This window comes from Mugil cephalus, chromosome 14, assembly GCF_022458985.1.
Source record: "Mugil cephalus isolate CIBA_MC_2020 chromosome 14, CIBA_Mcephalus_1.1, whole genome shotgun sequence".
NCBI lineage: Eukaryota > Metazoa > Chordata > Actinopteri > Mugiliformes > Mugilidae > Mugil > Mugil cephalus.
This window is the reverse complement of record NC_061783.1, coordinates 58,378-75,060: the sequence shown is the minus strand read 5'-3', so window position 1 is coordinate 75,060 and position 16,683 is coordinate 58,378. Positions and strand designations below refer to the sequence as shown.

At 39.5% G+C, this 16,683-nt stretch overlaps 2 long non-coding RNA genes and 2 other non-coding genes across 6 annotated transcripts; 3 read left to right on the top strand and 1 right to left on the bottom strand.

Moving 5' to 3' along the window:
* Positions 1-13: 13 nt before the first annotated feature.
* On the bottom strand, positions 14-3,478 carry LOC125019598. Of its 3 annotated transcripts, XR_007114101.1 has the most exons (5): positions 3,012-3,478; positions 2,001-2,267; positions 1,717-1,879; positions 1,011-1,047; positions 14-874 (listed from the first exon to the last, which is right to left on the bottom strand). It is a non-coding gene; the product is annotated as an uncharacterized LOC125019598 (long non-coding RNA). The 3 variants fall into 3 exon arrangements; XR_007114099.1 differs by having other exon boundaries at positions 1,717-2,267; XR_007114100.1 differs by lacking the exon at positions 1,011-1,047 and having other exon boundaries at positions 1,717-2,267.
* A 741-nt stretch (positions 3,479-4,219) lies between these two features.
* On the top strand, positions 4,220-9,410 carry LOC125019597. The gene is made up of 7 exons (XR_007114098.1): positions 4,220-4,343; positions 5,150-5,211; positions 5,700-5,727; positions 5,913-5,950; positions 6,449-6,510; positions 6,935-6,978; positions 9,036-9,410. It is a non-coding gene; the product is annotated as an uncharacterized LOC125019597 (long non-coding RNA).
* LOC125020633 lies at positions 6,013-6,150 on the top strand. Its single transcript, XR_007114233.1, has one exon. It is a non-coding gene; the product is annotated as a small nucleolar RNA SNORA8 (small nucleolar RNA).
* LOC125020638 lies at positions 6,558-6,689 on the top strand. The gene has a single exon (XR_007114238.1). It is a non-coding gene; the product is annotated as a small nucleolar RNA SNORA18 (small nucleolar RNA).
* Positions 9,411-16,683: the final 7,273 nt, after the last annotated feature.

Sequence of the window (16,683 nt, the reverse complement as noted above, 5' to 3'; positions counted from 1 at the left end):
CTTGGGACCAAGAGTATAAAAAGTAGAGAGAAAAAAAAAGGATCCAGTCCTGCAAGTGTAACCTGTAAATGAAGCTGGGGAACAATAGTCTGGATAGGCGGGGGAAGAAGAAGGAAGAGGGGGAAGAAGGGGGAAGAAGGGAAAAGACGGAAAAGAGAGGAAATTTTGAAAAAATGGAAGGAGCCTGCACTTATTAGTGTCTCTACTGTCCATCACAAGTAAAATCACACATATTCTGGTCTATTAATTTGAGAAAGCTAACCAAACATGACACTTAACTGCAGAAAAGCATAGGAGGCTCTTGACCCAAAGGTCGCCGGTTTGATTCCACCATTGGAACATGAGGCCTTTAACACAGACTACTACCAAGTGTTATCACATGTACCTAAATGTACTTTTATAGTCATTTTTATATTTCTGAATGAAGTACTGCAACAATATTATCGTTTTCTATGAGTGAGTTTGCATTTTTGCAGAAAAAAATTAAGACAGTCACTGAAATGTAACAAATTTATTACAAATTTCACACACACACTCACAAACACGTGTGGTAAAGTTAAAAAACAAAATAGAACAGCAGCATATTAAGACTTTTTTCTTTTAAAACTATTTACATTATATACATATTGACAAAGAATGTCACACCATGTTTTTCCATGAGAGAAGTCGTGGTGGAAGAAGCGCTCAGGAGTGAGGACGTGATGGTATATGAGGGATACCACAGTTTTGGGTCTTTGAAAAGACGCTGGTCTTTCCATAGGGCTGCTGAAATGTATGGTCTTCAGCAGTTTTGTGGGCAGCCAAGCAGCGTCTGAAACAGGTACGATCCCCACATTTTTAGGCAATGGCAAGGTGAGAAGAGCGGAGGGGGTTCCTGGGGAGACACAGGAGGAGGTGGCAGATAACACTTAATAAAAAGAAAATAAAATACTTAAAATAATAAGTTTAATACATAGATATGATAACAATCTACTCAATAGCAGCTCCTGTGTAGTAGAGTATGTTCTTACAGCTGTAGCAGTGGAGGGCAGAATGGAAGAAGCTGGGCTTGATACAGGAACAGGAGAAGGAGGAAGAGACACAGGAGAAACAGTGTGCACAGATGGTAATGAATAAATGAATCTATCATTATTGGCACAGCAGTCAATAAAACCAAATCAATTTAACATGGAATGAATGCATGAAAGCCCCACTATAGTTACTGCTACATGAAAACAATAACAGTGTTCCAGTGTATTTATTAAATCAAAGTCTATCTATGTATCATTCTCTTTACATTACCTTAGGTGAATGATTCCCAGCCAAACTTAAGTTTGGCTTTAACATGGCACCATGAGAGCCACTAAACCGTGGCTTTGTAAACTGACAAAAAGAAAAAAAAGTCCTTAACTGGGACATTTTTTATAGTTGAGTATATTAATAATCTCATCTCATCTCATCTTCTGTATCACTTAATCCTGCACTAGGGTCATGGGGGTTACGGGAGTCTATCCCAGCTGGCATCGGGCGAGAGGCGGGGTACAACCTGGACAGGTCGCTAGTCTATCACAGGGCTAACGCAGAGACACACAACCATTCACTCACACTCACACCGAGGGTCAATTTAGAGTCACCAATCAGCCTAACGAGCATGTCTTTGAAGGTGGGAGGAAACCGGAGTTATATTAACAATAATAATAATGTAAATATCAGCACAAGTAAATCCTCATTACTTACTGATGCCAAGGTTCACCGCTAGCTAAGGAGACATCCTTTGGTGGTGGTGGTGAACCTGCAGGTAGAGTCCTGGCTGTAGCATCTCACCAGGTGAAGGCCCTGGCTGCTGTGCCACTGTACATGAGGTTCTTGGATGCACTGAGACAGGGAGCGAACTGGAAGGCTACAGGTTCACAGATAAGATTAAAAAAAAATTGTAATAAAACAGAATTCAACACCAGCACGTCATAAGAGACTTCAGATACGTTCTTTGCATGAAAAAACACATTTACAGATCTGTGCACCTCCAAACAGTGACATCTGTCCCCTCATCTACATTGGGCATTTCTCAATCTCTGTGTTTGACAGCGAATAAGAAGGTGTTCCCTTTAAATATGTCATAGCTTTACATTTAATATGATACACATATCACTCTGTCCAGGTTTATCTTCAGATATAGATCATGCCACTTCTTCTGCCGAGGTGCTGGTCTGTTTCCTGCCTCAGAGGCCAAACGCCTGACCTCCTCTCGTCCTCTCCCACGGCCCTATGTTTTTTTTGTTTGGACCCATCTGTTATTAACAGGAAAATTATATTTATACCAATACAGCTAATATTTGCTCATAACACAAATATGAACAATGTGCACACTTTTGTAACTTACTAATACACAGATATTTGTGCACACTGTAGGTTCTTACTTGCATACAGTCACACAAACAAACAGCTAATTATAAACTAACAGCAGTAGCCTACATACTATATATTTATGACAACAGAAGTGAATACTAGCTTATTATCAACTAGTAGCCTACCAGTAGCAGCGGTGCATGTTGAAGACAGTGGTTACAACAGAAGTGAATGTTACCAGTAGACAGATTTACTGCCTAACGTTACTGTAGCTTATTATTAACTGGTAACAGTGCATATTCAAGACTTTTGTGACAACAGAAGTGAAAACTATACAGATTTCATTCATACTGTTATGCTAAAAGTACATAAGAACATACTCTCATACTCTGACGTCATGCTGGCATACTGATAAATAGTACGTTACAGTGATAGAGCGTTACTGTACGTTACCGGGGGTTACAGTAACGTACGTTGCTGTCGGAGCAAAACGTTCACGTTTGAACTACACATGCGATGCGACGTCAAAGTCGTTTTTTTTAATAGTTATTTCTCTCTTTAATATATTATTAATATCTGCCTAGCTACCCGCTAGTTTATTTAATACAACATTAAAAAGGAGCGTGTTTACGTTTTGCGATGAATGAAAAGTTAACACCGAGCAAGTTAGACAGTTGACGGAATACCTTTTGTAGTCACAGACGGCACATCATTCAATTGGTTAGCCAAGACTTTAGTCAGAATGTTATAATTTCCCGGATTTTTTCAAGCGCCCCTAAAGGCAGCACTGCCGCTGACTCCTTCCTCGACCTATGGTAAAGCGTCTTTACAACACGTGATTCCGTCAGTGGAGGAAGCCCTCCTGTGTGGAATCATCAGGCGGATGTGTTCGGCCTGACAGATATATTTGGCCATAGGATCCAGCGCTTATGGATGACGTCACTTCATGTCAAATGCATAATCGTAAAAATTCGCACGTATTTGACAGGGTGTGACGTCATCACGAAGCGCCGGATTCTCGGGCCGAACATATCTGGCAAGCCGAACACATCTCGTACCGACACCAGCTCTAAGCGATGAAGCCCATGCAGAAGTGCAAAAAATTGCAGTTCATCGAGTGCCCGCTTAAGGCTGGTTGCAAAAGAGAGCAATTCCCCACAGACCACATGTTAAAAAAGATGCCTAACTTTACAGCATCATTAAACATGTTTACAGTCTGATTCAAAAACAGTTTGGGTCGCAATAGTTTATTTCAGTACTTATGACAACAGTACGGGGGTGATTTTTTTTCTAACTCTTTCGTTTAATTTGGTTTTAAGGTTTAACATTCTGCATAATTAAAGGCGTTCCCGCTCTGACCGGCGGTAGCCCGAGCTAGCCGGTAGCGGAGGGTTAAGGAGTGGGTCTCAACGTCCGACACGACCCCCTATGTCCATATTTGGAGTATCCGCGTGTGGGGGGAGTGGGTGGCTCATCCAACATAGCGACGGGGGGCTCCGCCCATTTCGGGCTTCATTTTCGACGTTCAGAATCCAATGATTCAGCTACACACCGCCAACCGAATGTTGAAATACCTTTTTGTACTTCATATACTTTCCTTTGTTTAATAAATTGCTTCAATATAATTAATTGCTAGATATGTCTGTTATGCTCTACCTCAGATGTTAGCAAGTAGAAGAACAGAAAGACAACGTGTTGTTACTTAAAAATGTCTGCCACGTATAAAAAACGCGACGACTAGGAAATAACGTGAATATGTTCATATTAAAAGGCTTTGGCTTCTTTACGCAGTTTTGACTGAGGGCAGTGACTCAATCGGTCGGTATCGGGTAGATTGGTCTTTAGCGTAGAAAAACTAAGATTTCCGAGGTCCTTTGAATGCAGAACTGTGAGACGTAAAGCGTCTTCAACTGACGCAACGGATCCTATAAAAGATTGTGTGCCGCTCAAGTCGTTCTCTTTTCCTCCTACATCTCTTCAGTGCTTCAAGCGGAAATGCAGGAAATTTCGTGTAACCGGTAAGTAAATATAATTTAGTTAGTAGGCTGCTCCCCGACAGACACGTCAGAGAAGTCACTTACAAGACACTTGACGAACATTGATCAGTATTTTTATTTGGCCGTTGCATTTCCATCAAACAGGCCCCACGAGTTGATTCCCTCGGCCTAAAAATGTTTCCGATTGATGTTAAATGTTAAGACCTACATTTTTAACATTTACAGTGTATATACACTCAAACACACGTTTCGGCAACCTTTGGTATTTTTGGAATGGTAACGTACTTTTTTTTTTTTTTTTTTTTTAAGCGGCCTTGCAACGATAGTTCAAGCTGAAAACCACGTGGGTCGAGCAACACATATGTGGTGGCAGCTTGAACTAAACTACACCGACTCTGCACTACCAATATGTTAACACTAATATGTTAATAACCTGCAGAAAACTTGAAAGTGCATTGAGGCCAGCATTTCAAATGGGTGAAGTTGTGTTATCTACACATATAAAGTCACTGTTTTAATCTACTTCTATTTTTTTTTTCCTCCCCTCTTGGAACTCCAGTTTTTATGATAGTGTGCCCTATATCTCCATGCCACAGTCTAAATTATTGAGTGGGATTTTCCTTTGTGGTGAGGTGATCCCAGGGCAGCAGTGGCTATAGAATATCAGGTTTTGCTTGCACCTCACTGCATGTTAGTTGCTGAATGGTGACAATGAGGCCTGGCACACTTGCCTTATGAATGAACTTTAAATTAATTGACAAGCTGTTTTACATGCATAGCTAAATTGCAACCCTTCCTGGTTGTAAATTCAGCCTTTTGTTTTGCAGGAAATCTAAATGGGACAGGCATCAATTATCCTACAGTGACTACTGCCACTCTGGTACAGGAGGTCAGATTTTCTTTACATCAGTAGCTCATTTTTAATAATTCATCCACAAAACCTTGATGTGGACAATTGTAATGTACAATGGAGATGTTGACTGTAGCAAATCTAAATTACTCGTGTGATGTACATTTGTTATCCACCGGGGGGACTTAAATCACTGAAAATTTTTTAGGTGAGGTAGTTTTTCAGACGTATTGATATAAAAGTATTGCAAAAGTACAATGGAAATTGGTTTCATTCCAAATTAATGTGCAAATGATACAAACTGCATTTCATTAAAATGGGTACCAACTATGTTGTTGGCACAGTATGCGGTCTGGTCTTGTGAAGTGGACCATAGAGCTCATACAGTGCATAGAGTAATTGATTCTCTTGCAACTCACTGTTGATTCTCTGCAGCAGTGCTACTAATGGGAATGGACAGATTTAATTTTTTTTTTTTTTTGTGAAAAGCTATTTTATTTAAACTGTGCTGATTTGCTGTCCACCAGGTATTGGCAGTTTCCTGCGACTATCTTGGTAAGTAGGATTACAGAATTAGTTTTGTTTAAGCGATGATGATGATGATGATTGGCTAAATATGTTCAACTGCTCTGAAATGTGAGTGACAGTTGCCTCTCTGAACAATATTCTGCATTAATACCTGAATATAATGATGGTTATGGAAAAACATTCCCACTTGTGCCCTCCTCCCCCATCTACAGGTATTCTGTCTTGATATGCCGTAATCCCACAATTTAATGTAAGTAAATGATGACAAAATACAGTGACATAACTGCCAGTAGTAATATGTTATAAAATGATTGCACTGTGTGGTATCTGCAGCCAGTGGTTTCATCCGCTGGGTTGTTCAAATTTCGGTGCAAGACAAAATCAACACCTGGCATCGTTGGTCTCCATTCTGCTTGTGTTCGGAGTCCTGGTATATTTGTTGAAACACACACTTCATGCTATTTATGCATCTGTACCAATAAGCATACTGGGCTACTCTGCAATGTTTTGTCCTTGGTATACAAGTTGCACTCTTTGCAAATTATGGTCATGACAGTTGATTCATGTAAGACTTGATATTCTTGGATTCATATGTTCTATCACGGGAAGTCCACCTACTTTGGGGACTCCATGGATCAGTAAATGCAATAAGTTAATTAGAGTACAGTTGGAACTCCCCTTCCACTTAAAATCTTTGACTTTATTAATCTGTTTTAAAACAACTTCCAATTGTTTTACTTAATTGCAGGGTTCTGCTACAGCAGTGCATGACCTCCTAATGTGGGGGTTGAGCTGCAATACAGCAACCAGGTGAGTGTTGCAGTTGGAAGCAACTGGATCAGTGGTAACTGGGGAAAGCTGAGGTCTATCCCGACATGCCTTTTTCTGTAGGGTTGTGTCGTTGGAAATGCCTCGGAGAGTAAATCTGGAGTTTAGCTTTACCCACATGTTCACTCATGAACCTTGTGGGATATTACTGCAGAACACATGGCAAGTACTCAAGTTTCCATATTCTATTGAAATCTTGCTACTCAAGAGGGAGTAACTTGAACCAGGGCATATTTTTTAAATTGAGGATGAAGTGTCATTTCCATACAGATGAATATTTTGATCTGGGGGTATTTATGTACACAGTTAACATTCAGTGATTTTCTGTTTGATATGAAATACTTGACATTTTTGTATTTAGGCCAATGAAATTGACATTTTACTGAAAGTTGTGATTTGTGTATAGGTCATAGTGATGGCAAGAGCACAAGACACAAATTTGTGTAAGTGGTAAGTAAAGTTGTCTTTCTGCAAATACAGAATCCTGTAATGACATGATTGTAATATCTGCAACCATATTATTAGGTGGTTGAGATTTGTTTCAAGGGCAAGCTTTGGAGAAGATGCATTTTGGATATCGATATATAAATGGAAGATGACATATTCAAGTTTGTAATTCCCATTTCATGTTTTCAACTAGGGCTGCAGCTATCGATTCTTTTTGAAGTCAAGTTGTCTACCAAATATTTCAGCGTTTAATTGAGTAATTGGAATTTAGGCCAATGAAATTGACACAAAGCCATACTGCCATCTAGCCCAGCTCACTTTAAATCAAACTGATTACATATCTACTTTAAGTAATAGCCTAATATGTGTTTATGTACGGCATTTTAAATTATTAAAATGCTATTCTCGTGCACTGCTTTCTTTTACCACATTTGGACTAGCCATCATCGAGACTCGCATTACTATAGACTACAACAAATGCGTAGCTTACATTTAAAGCCGTGCTACTGTATTTCTCAGCTAGCAATCACGCTAAATTGGCTAATGTTAAGCTACTGTTGAGTGGAAGACGGGCATTTACCTTGTGCTGCCTTCGGATGAGCTGGTCTGGTTCCCACTCAAGATGTTGAATCATCGAAGTGCTGTTGTGGTAGGCCAGTTCAATTTTGCAGTACACACACTGCACGAGGCTCTGTTTTAGTTGTTTTTGTTTTCAGTTTAAAGTGATCCCAAACTTTAGACACCTTTTTCCATTTTCAGATGCTCTCTTTGCTGTCCTCCATAGCGCCAACTTTTTGACTCAAGCATGGCATCTGTCATTGTTTAGTCCACGTAGAACACGATCCTGGAGCAGAACGCAAGTGACCACTTAAACGAAATTGATGATTAAAGGAATACTCGAGGCAAAAAATGCCTTTTTTTTTTTTTTTTTTTTTGTTAAACTTGAATTACTCATGTATTTGCCATTTCCAACTACTTAACATTGTTATCCTAGATCTAATTTCTATTCTGTCTCTTAAGCTGATAAACTGTGGTAAAATTCCGGACGGTTAGCATTACCATTTCAAATTTTTATCATCAATAAAACCATGTCTGATTACTGCACAGAATAATTCACGGTTATGCGACTCATTTCTGGAGAGGCAGCAGCAGTCGCTCCCTCAGACACCAGCGCGCATGTACAGAGCGGAGCTTGAACACAATCTATTGTGGGAAAAATCGCACTCTACAACCACAGCAGTGGAGTCAACTAATCGCACGCAACACAACATAGAAGCATGAGCTTATCAATAGTGTGTGCTCCGGATGTATTTATCCTATATAAATCAGCAGTCAATGGCATCCAATAGTGGATTACAGCTTGTTGTAAGATGATGTATCGAACTTTGTTTAAAGTGATATATCTCCAAAGCCTTTTTCGTGCAAGACAATTAAAATTAAATAGCAAATTGCTGATTTGCAGCCTCCTTCTCTCTGTTACTACGGGTTAAGTTGGTAATTGGCTGTTGCTAAGAAGATTTAGACCATTCCTCTGTTAGTGTTGAATTTCCACACCGTGGCTAGTTTGCTGCAATGACACACTGGACTCTCCATCTCTCTTGAGGCTTCTTTGTTGTCACGTGATTGGCTACTAGTCAACTTCCAACTTAAACTGTCATGGCACAGCAGTAAAGTCTATTAATTATTATTTTAAGAAATACAAATTGTGTGTGCGTGTGCGCCCAAAATTTGTATTTTTTAAAATGCACATTAACCTGAATTAACAGACCTACACAATATTGGACAGGTGCTCATGTGTGCTTTAAGTATTTTGTGTGTGTGTGTGTGTATACACCTTACAAGTGCTTGATGTATTAACTTTGGTCATATACCAAGGCTTTCAGGATGCTTTGTTCCTGAATTGCTGTGGAATTGACCATAAAATAACCATCCCAGTGGACTTGTCACAACCTTCTTTGAAGGCTGGCTGGAAACATTACCAGGCCATTTTAGGGCAATAGACCAACTCCTTGAACATAACTATTCTGTAACAGCTGAAACTGGGCTTCCTTCATTTTCAGAAACATCAGGGTGATGCAGATCAGAAACTAGTTTGAGTCTGCACCGATCTGCGACTGGCTTGGCCACACTTGCCTGACCTGGTATGTCTGACGCCACCAAGTTGTGACTCAAACAGTCCTGTAGCACCCTGATTCCCTGGTCCAGGTCTGGAAGGAGATACACCAGAAGAGCCTCTGTCTCATCAGGAGTATGCCGTGACTTGGGCAACAAGTTGCTCCAAATGCTGCTGGTTAATCTTCAGGGTTTCATGCAATGTTAATACTATGGTGACCTGCATAGTCACATTTTGTTATATTTAGGTCTCAGAATATAGATGGTTAATGTAATGTCAAGCCATTTCTGTTCAGTAATAAAGTGAATTTGTTACAGTTTGAGATATATATATATATATATATATAATATATCATTTTATTTTTTGAATAAGAAGCTATTTTAAGGGAGTTGAACAAAACCTGGAGTAAATGTCAGTGAGCTAGCTAGCATTGTTCATTTAAAGTCAACCATTTACTATACAGGGGTGAGGGGAAATAAGTTTTCTGACACCCCATGTATTTGTGAAAAATTGCATTAGGAGTCACTCTTAGGTCTTCAAGTGCAATTTATTTAAACACAGTCAAAGACAAACTGCTAAACAAATCATAAAAGCCATTTAAAAACTTAAAGTCGGTCCAAAAAATACTTTGTGATACTTGTGATCCACTAATGAAGGTTATGCCTGTTTTTTTTTTTTTTTTTGTTTGTTTGTTGTTGATGCTGCACTTCCTGTCTATATTAAGACAGCACAAGTAGTTCAGAGACAGACACTGCAAAGACAAGGAACCCAACACAGGAAGCATCTGAAAATACCAGCCAGGAGGGTACAGCTGCTATCAGGTAGCCAGGAAGTGCAGCTGCAATCCATTAGCAGTTGGATACACTCTGAAGAAATGCAGACAAACCAACAACTTGGAAAACAAATGAAGATCTGGGAGAAGAAGAAGCAAGAAATGACCACATCCGCATGTGTAGGGGAAAATTGCCAGATGATATCAAATGAGCTTCAGCAGCATTGGTCAAACCAAACTGGTGACAAGTTTTCCACCCTCATGCATATGGTTGACTTTTAGATATTAAAGGGGTCATAAAGCAATAAACAGTTATGATAATTTAAAGGAGGTCTCTAATACGAACAATATGTAAGGTTTAACACTGATGGTGAAAGGAATTTCAAAGGCTTGACATCCATCTGAATTTTACTGTTACAACACAGAGCTTCACCATTGCCGTTTGCCAGATGTTATGTCACTGGATTAAGTTTACTTCAATTATATAACACCTTAAAAAGCAAAGAGCATTTGCACCGAAGTGCTTCACATTCAACATGTCATATAAACATACAAATTTCAGATCAACATAATTGTCTCAACAAATGAAAAACTATTAACACCCAAGCTAACCAGATGAGGAAATAAAGCAAATGCCATTGAAAGGCAGGGAATAAAGATGAGTCTTGAGGTGCTTCTTAAAAGCCTCAACAATTGGAACTCCTAATAATCTCTGGCAAGCTGTTCCAGAGCCGCTGGGCTGAAACAGAAAAGGCCTGGTCCCCTGTCTTTTTTCCCCCAAATGTGGCACTGCAAATATACCACGGTCTGAGGATCTGAGGGTTCTGGTGGTGATGTAAGGGGTGAGGAGCTCAGAGATATATGAAGGGGCTAGATAATAGAGGGATTTATAAACGATCAGAAGATCGACTTTCCCCTACGTGGCCAGTGTATTGGAGAAACTGAAGACAATTTTCACAAAACAGTTTATTTCAAACCCAACAATACACATAGAAACTGGTCCACCCGGGAAAGACACCCGGGCCGAAACAATGGAGAGTAGAACAGAGTAATTAGCCTGGATGCCCAGAGGGCGTCCGAACAAATAAATAAGGAAGGAACCCATTGTTTTTGTTAGTGTTAAAATCATTATTGGGGTCTAAGCAGCAAATAAACGCGCACAATAACAATATAGAAGCAACGCGTTGCATTGCCTCTATATTGTCATTGTGTGTGAGTTTATTATAAAGGCAATGCAAAGCGTGGCCTCTATATTGTTTTAATGTGCGTTAATTATAGAGGCAATAAAACGCGATGCCTCTATATTGTTATTGCTCGGCGTTTATTATAGAGGAAATGCAACGTGTTGCTTCTATATTGTTATTGCTCGGCGTTTATCATAGAGGCAATGCAACGCGTTGGTTCTATATTGTTGTTGCTCAGCGTTTATTATAGAGGAAATGCAACGTGTTGCTTCTATATTGTTATTGCTCGGCGTTTATTATAGAGGCAATGCAACGCGATGCTCTATATTGTTATTGCTCGGCGTTTATTATAGAGGCAATGCAACGCGTTGGTTCTATATTGTTGTTGCTCGTGTTTATTATAGAGACAATGCAACGCGTTGCTTCTATATTGTTTTCATGCGTGTTTATTATAGAGGCAATGCAACGCGATACCTCTATATTGTTATTTCTCGGCGTTTATCATAGAGGCAATGCAACGCGTTGGTTCTATATTGTTGTTGCTCAGCGTTTATTATAGAAGAAATGCAACGTGTTGCTTCTATATTGGTATTGCTCGGCGTTTATTATAGAGGCAATACAACGCGATGCCTCTATATTGTTATTGCTCGGCGTTTATCATAGAGGCAATGCAACGCGTTGGTTCTTTATTGTTGTTGCTCAGCGTTTATTTTAGAGGAAATGCAAAGCGTTGCTTCTATATTGTTATTGCTCGTGTTTATTATAGAGGCAATGCAACGCGATGCCTCTATATTGTTATTCCTAGGCGTTTATTATATAGGCAATGCAACGCGATGCCTCTATATTGTTATTGCTCGGCGTTTATTATAGAGGCAATGCAACGCGTTGGTTCTATATTGTTGTTGCTCGTGTTTATTATAGGGGCAATGCAACGCGTTGCTTCTATATTGTTTTCATGCGCGTTTATTATAGAAGCAATGCAACACGATGCCTCTATATTGTTATTGCTCGGCGTTTATTATAGAGGAAATGCAACGCTTTGCTTCTATATTGTTATTGGTCGTGTTTATTATAGAGGAAATGCAACGCGATGCTTCTATATTGTTATTGCTCGGCGTTTATCATAGAGGCAATGCAACGCGTTGGTTCTATATTGTTGTTGCTCGACGTTTATTATAGAGGAAATGCAACGTGTTGCTTCTATATTGTTATTGCTCGGCGTTTATTATAGAGGCAATACAACGCGATGCCTCTATATTGTTATTGCTCGGCGTTTATCATAGAGGCAATGCGACGCGTTGGTTCTATATTGTTGTTGCTCACCGTTTATTATAGAGGAAATGCAACGCGTTGCTTCTATATTGTTATTGCTCAGCGTTTATTATAGAGGCAATGCAACGTGATAACTCTATAATATTATTGCTCGCGTTTATTATGGAGGCAATGCAACGCGTTGCTTCTATATTGTTGCTCGTGTTTATTATAGAGGCAATGCAACGCGTTGCTTCTATATTGTTTTCATGCGCGTTTATTATAGAGGCAATGCAACGCGATGCCTCTATATTGTTATTTCTCGGCGTTTATCATAGAGGCAATGCAACGCGTTGGTTCTATGTTGTTGTTGCTCAGCGTTTATCATAGAGGAAATGCAACGTGTTGCTTCTATATTGGTATTGCTCGGCGTTTATTATAGAGGCAATACAACGCGATGCCTCTATATTGTTATTGCTCGGCGTTTATCATAGAGGCAATGCAACGCGTTGGTTCTTTATTGTTGTTGCTCAGCGTTTATTTTAGAGGAAATGCAAAGCGTTGCTTCTATATTGGTATTGCTCGGCGTTTATTATAGAGGCAATACAACGCGATGCCTCTATATTGTTATTGCTCGGCGTTTATCATAGAGGCAAAGCAACGCGGTGGTTCTTTATTGTTGTTACTCAGCGTTTATTTTGGAGGAAATGCAAAGCGTTGCTTCTATATTGTTATTGCTCGTGTTTATTATAGAGGCAATGCAACGCGATGCCTCTATATTGTTATTCCTAGGCGTTTATTATAGAGGCAATGCAACGCGATGCCTCTATATTGTTATTGCTCGGCGTTTATTATAGAGGCAATGCAACGCGTTGCTTCTATATTGTTTTCATGCGCGTTTATTATAGAGGCAATGCAACACGATGCCTCTATATTGTTATTGCTCGGCGTTTATTATAGAGGAAATGCAACGCTTTGCTTCTATATTGTTATTGCTCGTGTTTATTATAGAGGAAATGCAACGCGATGCTTCTATATTGTTATTGCTCGTCGTTTATCATAGAGGCAATGCAACGCGTTGGTTCTATATTGTTGTTGCTCGGCGTTTATTATAGAGGAAATGCAACGTGTTGCTTCTATATTGTTATTGCTCGGCGTTTATTATAGAGGCAATACAACGCGATGCCTCTATATTGTTATTGCTCGGCGTTTATCATAGAGGCAATGCGACGCGTTGGTTCTATATTGTTGTTGCTCACCGTTTATTATAGAGGAAATGCAACGCGTTGCTTCTATATTGTTATTGCTCGTGTTAATCATAGAGGCAATGCAACGCGATAACTCTATAATATTATTGCTCGCGTTTATTATGGAGGCAATGCAACGCGTTGCTTCTATATTGTTATTGCTCGTGTTTATTATAGAGGCAATGCAACGCTTTGCTTCTATATTGTTTTGATGCGCGTTTATTTTAGAGGCAATGCAACGCGATGCCTCTATATTGTTTTCCTGCGCGTTTATTATAGAGGCAATGCAACCTGTTGCTTCTATATTGTTATTGCTCAGCGTTTATTATAGAGGCAATACAACGCGATGCCTCTATATTGTTATTGCTCGGCGTTTATCATAGAGGCAGTGCAATGCGAGGCCTCTGTATTGTTATTGTGGATACTTATTTTAGAGGCAATGCAACGCGTTGCTTCTATGTTATAATTGTTTGCGTTTATTATAGAGGCAATACAACGCGATACCTCTATTTTGTTATTGCTCGGCGTTTATCATAGAGACAATGCAACGCGTTGGTTCTATATTGTTGTTGCTCGCCGTTTATTATAGAGGAAATGCAACACGTTGCTTCTTTATTGTTATTGCTCGTGTTTATCATAGAGGTAATGCAACGCAATGCCTCTATATTGTTATTGCTCGCGTTTATTATAGAGGCAATGCAACGCGATGCCTCTATATTGTTTTCCTGCGCGTTTATTATAGAGGCAATGCAACAAGATCCCCCTATGTTGTTATTGCTCAGCCTTTATTATAGAGGCAATGCAACGCGATGCCTCTATATTATTATTGCTCAGCATTTATTATAGAGGCAATGCAACGCTTTGCTTCTATATTGTTTTTGTGCGCGATTATGATAGTGGCAATGCAACGCGATGCCTCTATATTGTTTTCCTGCGCGTTTATAATGGAGGCAATGCAACGCGATGCCTCTATATTGTTATTTGTCGGCGTTTATTATAGAGGCAATGCAACGCGATGCCTCTATATTGTTATTGCTCGGCGTTTATTATAGAGGCAATGCAACGCGATGCCTCTATATTGTTATTGCTCGGCGTTTATAATAGAGGCAATGCTACGTGTTGCTTCTATATTGTTGTTGCTCGTTTTTAGTATAGAGGCAATGCAACGCTTTCCTTCTATATTGTTTTCATGTGCGTTTATTATAGAGACAATGCAACACGATGTCTCTATATTGTTTTCCTGCGGGTTTATTATAGAGGCAATGCAACGCAATGCCTCTATATTGTTATTTGTCTGCGTTTATTATAGAGGCAATGCAACGTGTTGCTTCTATATTGTTGTTGCTCGTGTTAAGTATAGAGGCAATGCAACGCGTTGCTTCTATATTGTTTTCATGCGTGTTTATTATAGAGATAATACAACGCGATGCCTCTATATTGTTATTGCTCGGCGTTTATTATAGAGGCTATGCAACGTGATGCCAATAGATTGGTATTTGTCGGCTTTTATTATATAGGCAATGCCACGCGATGCCTCTATATTGCTATTGTGCGTACTTATTATAGAGGCAATACAACGCGTTGCTTCTATATTACTTTTTTTGCGTACTGATTATAGAGGCAATAAAACGCGGTGCTTCTATTTTGTTATTGCTCGTGTTTATTATAGAGGCAATGCAACGCGTTGCTTCTATATTGTTATTGCTCGTGTTAATCATAGAGGCAATGCAACGCAAGGCCTCTATATTGTTATCGTGCATACTTATTATAGAGGCAATGCAACGCGTTGCTTCTATGTTGTTATTGTTCGCGTTTATTATAGGGGCAATGCAACGCGTTGCTTCTATATTGTTTTCATGCGCGTTTATTATACAGGCAATGCAACGCGTTGCTTCTATATTACTATTGTGCGTACTTATTATAGAGGCAATGCAACGCGTTGCTTCTATATTGTTATTGCTCGTGTTTATCATGGAGGCAATGCAACGCAAGGCCTCTGTATTGTTATTGTGCATAGTTATTATAGAGGCAACGCAACGCATTGCTTTTATCTTGTTATTGTTCGCGTTTATTACAGAGGCAATGCAACGCGATGCCTCTATATTGTTATTGCTCGCGTTTATTATGGAGGCAATGCAACGCGTTGCTTCTATATTGTTGTTGCTCGTCTTTTTTATAGAGGCAATGCAACACTTTGGTTCTATATTGTTTTGATGCGCATTTATTATTGAGGCAATGCAACACGATGCCTCTATATTTTTATTATGCGCACTTATTATAGAGGCAATGCAACGCGTTGCTGCGATGTTGTTATTGCTCGTGTTTATAAAAGAGGCAATGCAACGCGTTGCTTCTACATTACTATTCTGCGTACTTATTATAGAGGCAATGCAACGCGTTAATTCTATATTGTTATTGTTCGTGTTTATTATAGAGGCAATGCAACGTGATGCTTCTACATTACTATTCTGCGTGTTTATTATAGAGGCAATGCAACGCGTTAATTCTATAATGTTATTGCTCGTGTTTATTATAGAGGCAATGCAACGCGATGCCTCTGTATTGTTATTGCTCGGCGTTCAGTATAGAGGCAATGCAACGCGATGCCTCTATATAGTTTTTGCTCGGCGTTTATTATAGAGGCAATGCAATGCGATGCCTGTATATTGTTATTGTGCGTACTTATTATAGAGGCAATGCAACGCGTTGCTTCTATGGTGTCATTGCTCGTATTTGTTATGGAGGCAATGCAACGCTTGCTTCTATATTACTATTGTGCGTACTTATTATAGAGGCAATGCAACGCGATGCCTCTATATTGTTTTCCTGTGCGTTTATTATAGAGGCAATGCAACGCGTTGCTTCTATATTGTTATTGCTCGTGTTTATCATAGAGGCAATGCAACGCGTTGCTGCGATGTTGTTATTGCTCGTGTTTATAAAAGAGGCAATGCAACGCGTTGCTTCTACATTACTATTCTGCGTACTTATTATAGAGGCAATGCAACGCGTTAATTCTATATTGTTATTGTTCGTGTTTATTATAGAGGCAATGCAACGTGATGCTTCTACATTACTATTCTGCGTACTTATTATAGAGGCAATGCAACGTGTTGCTTCTATATTGTTATCGCTCGTGTT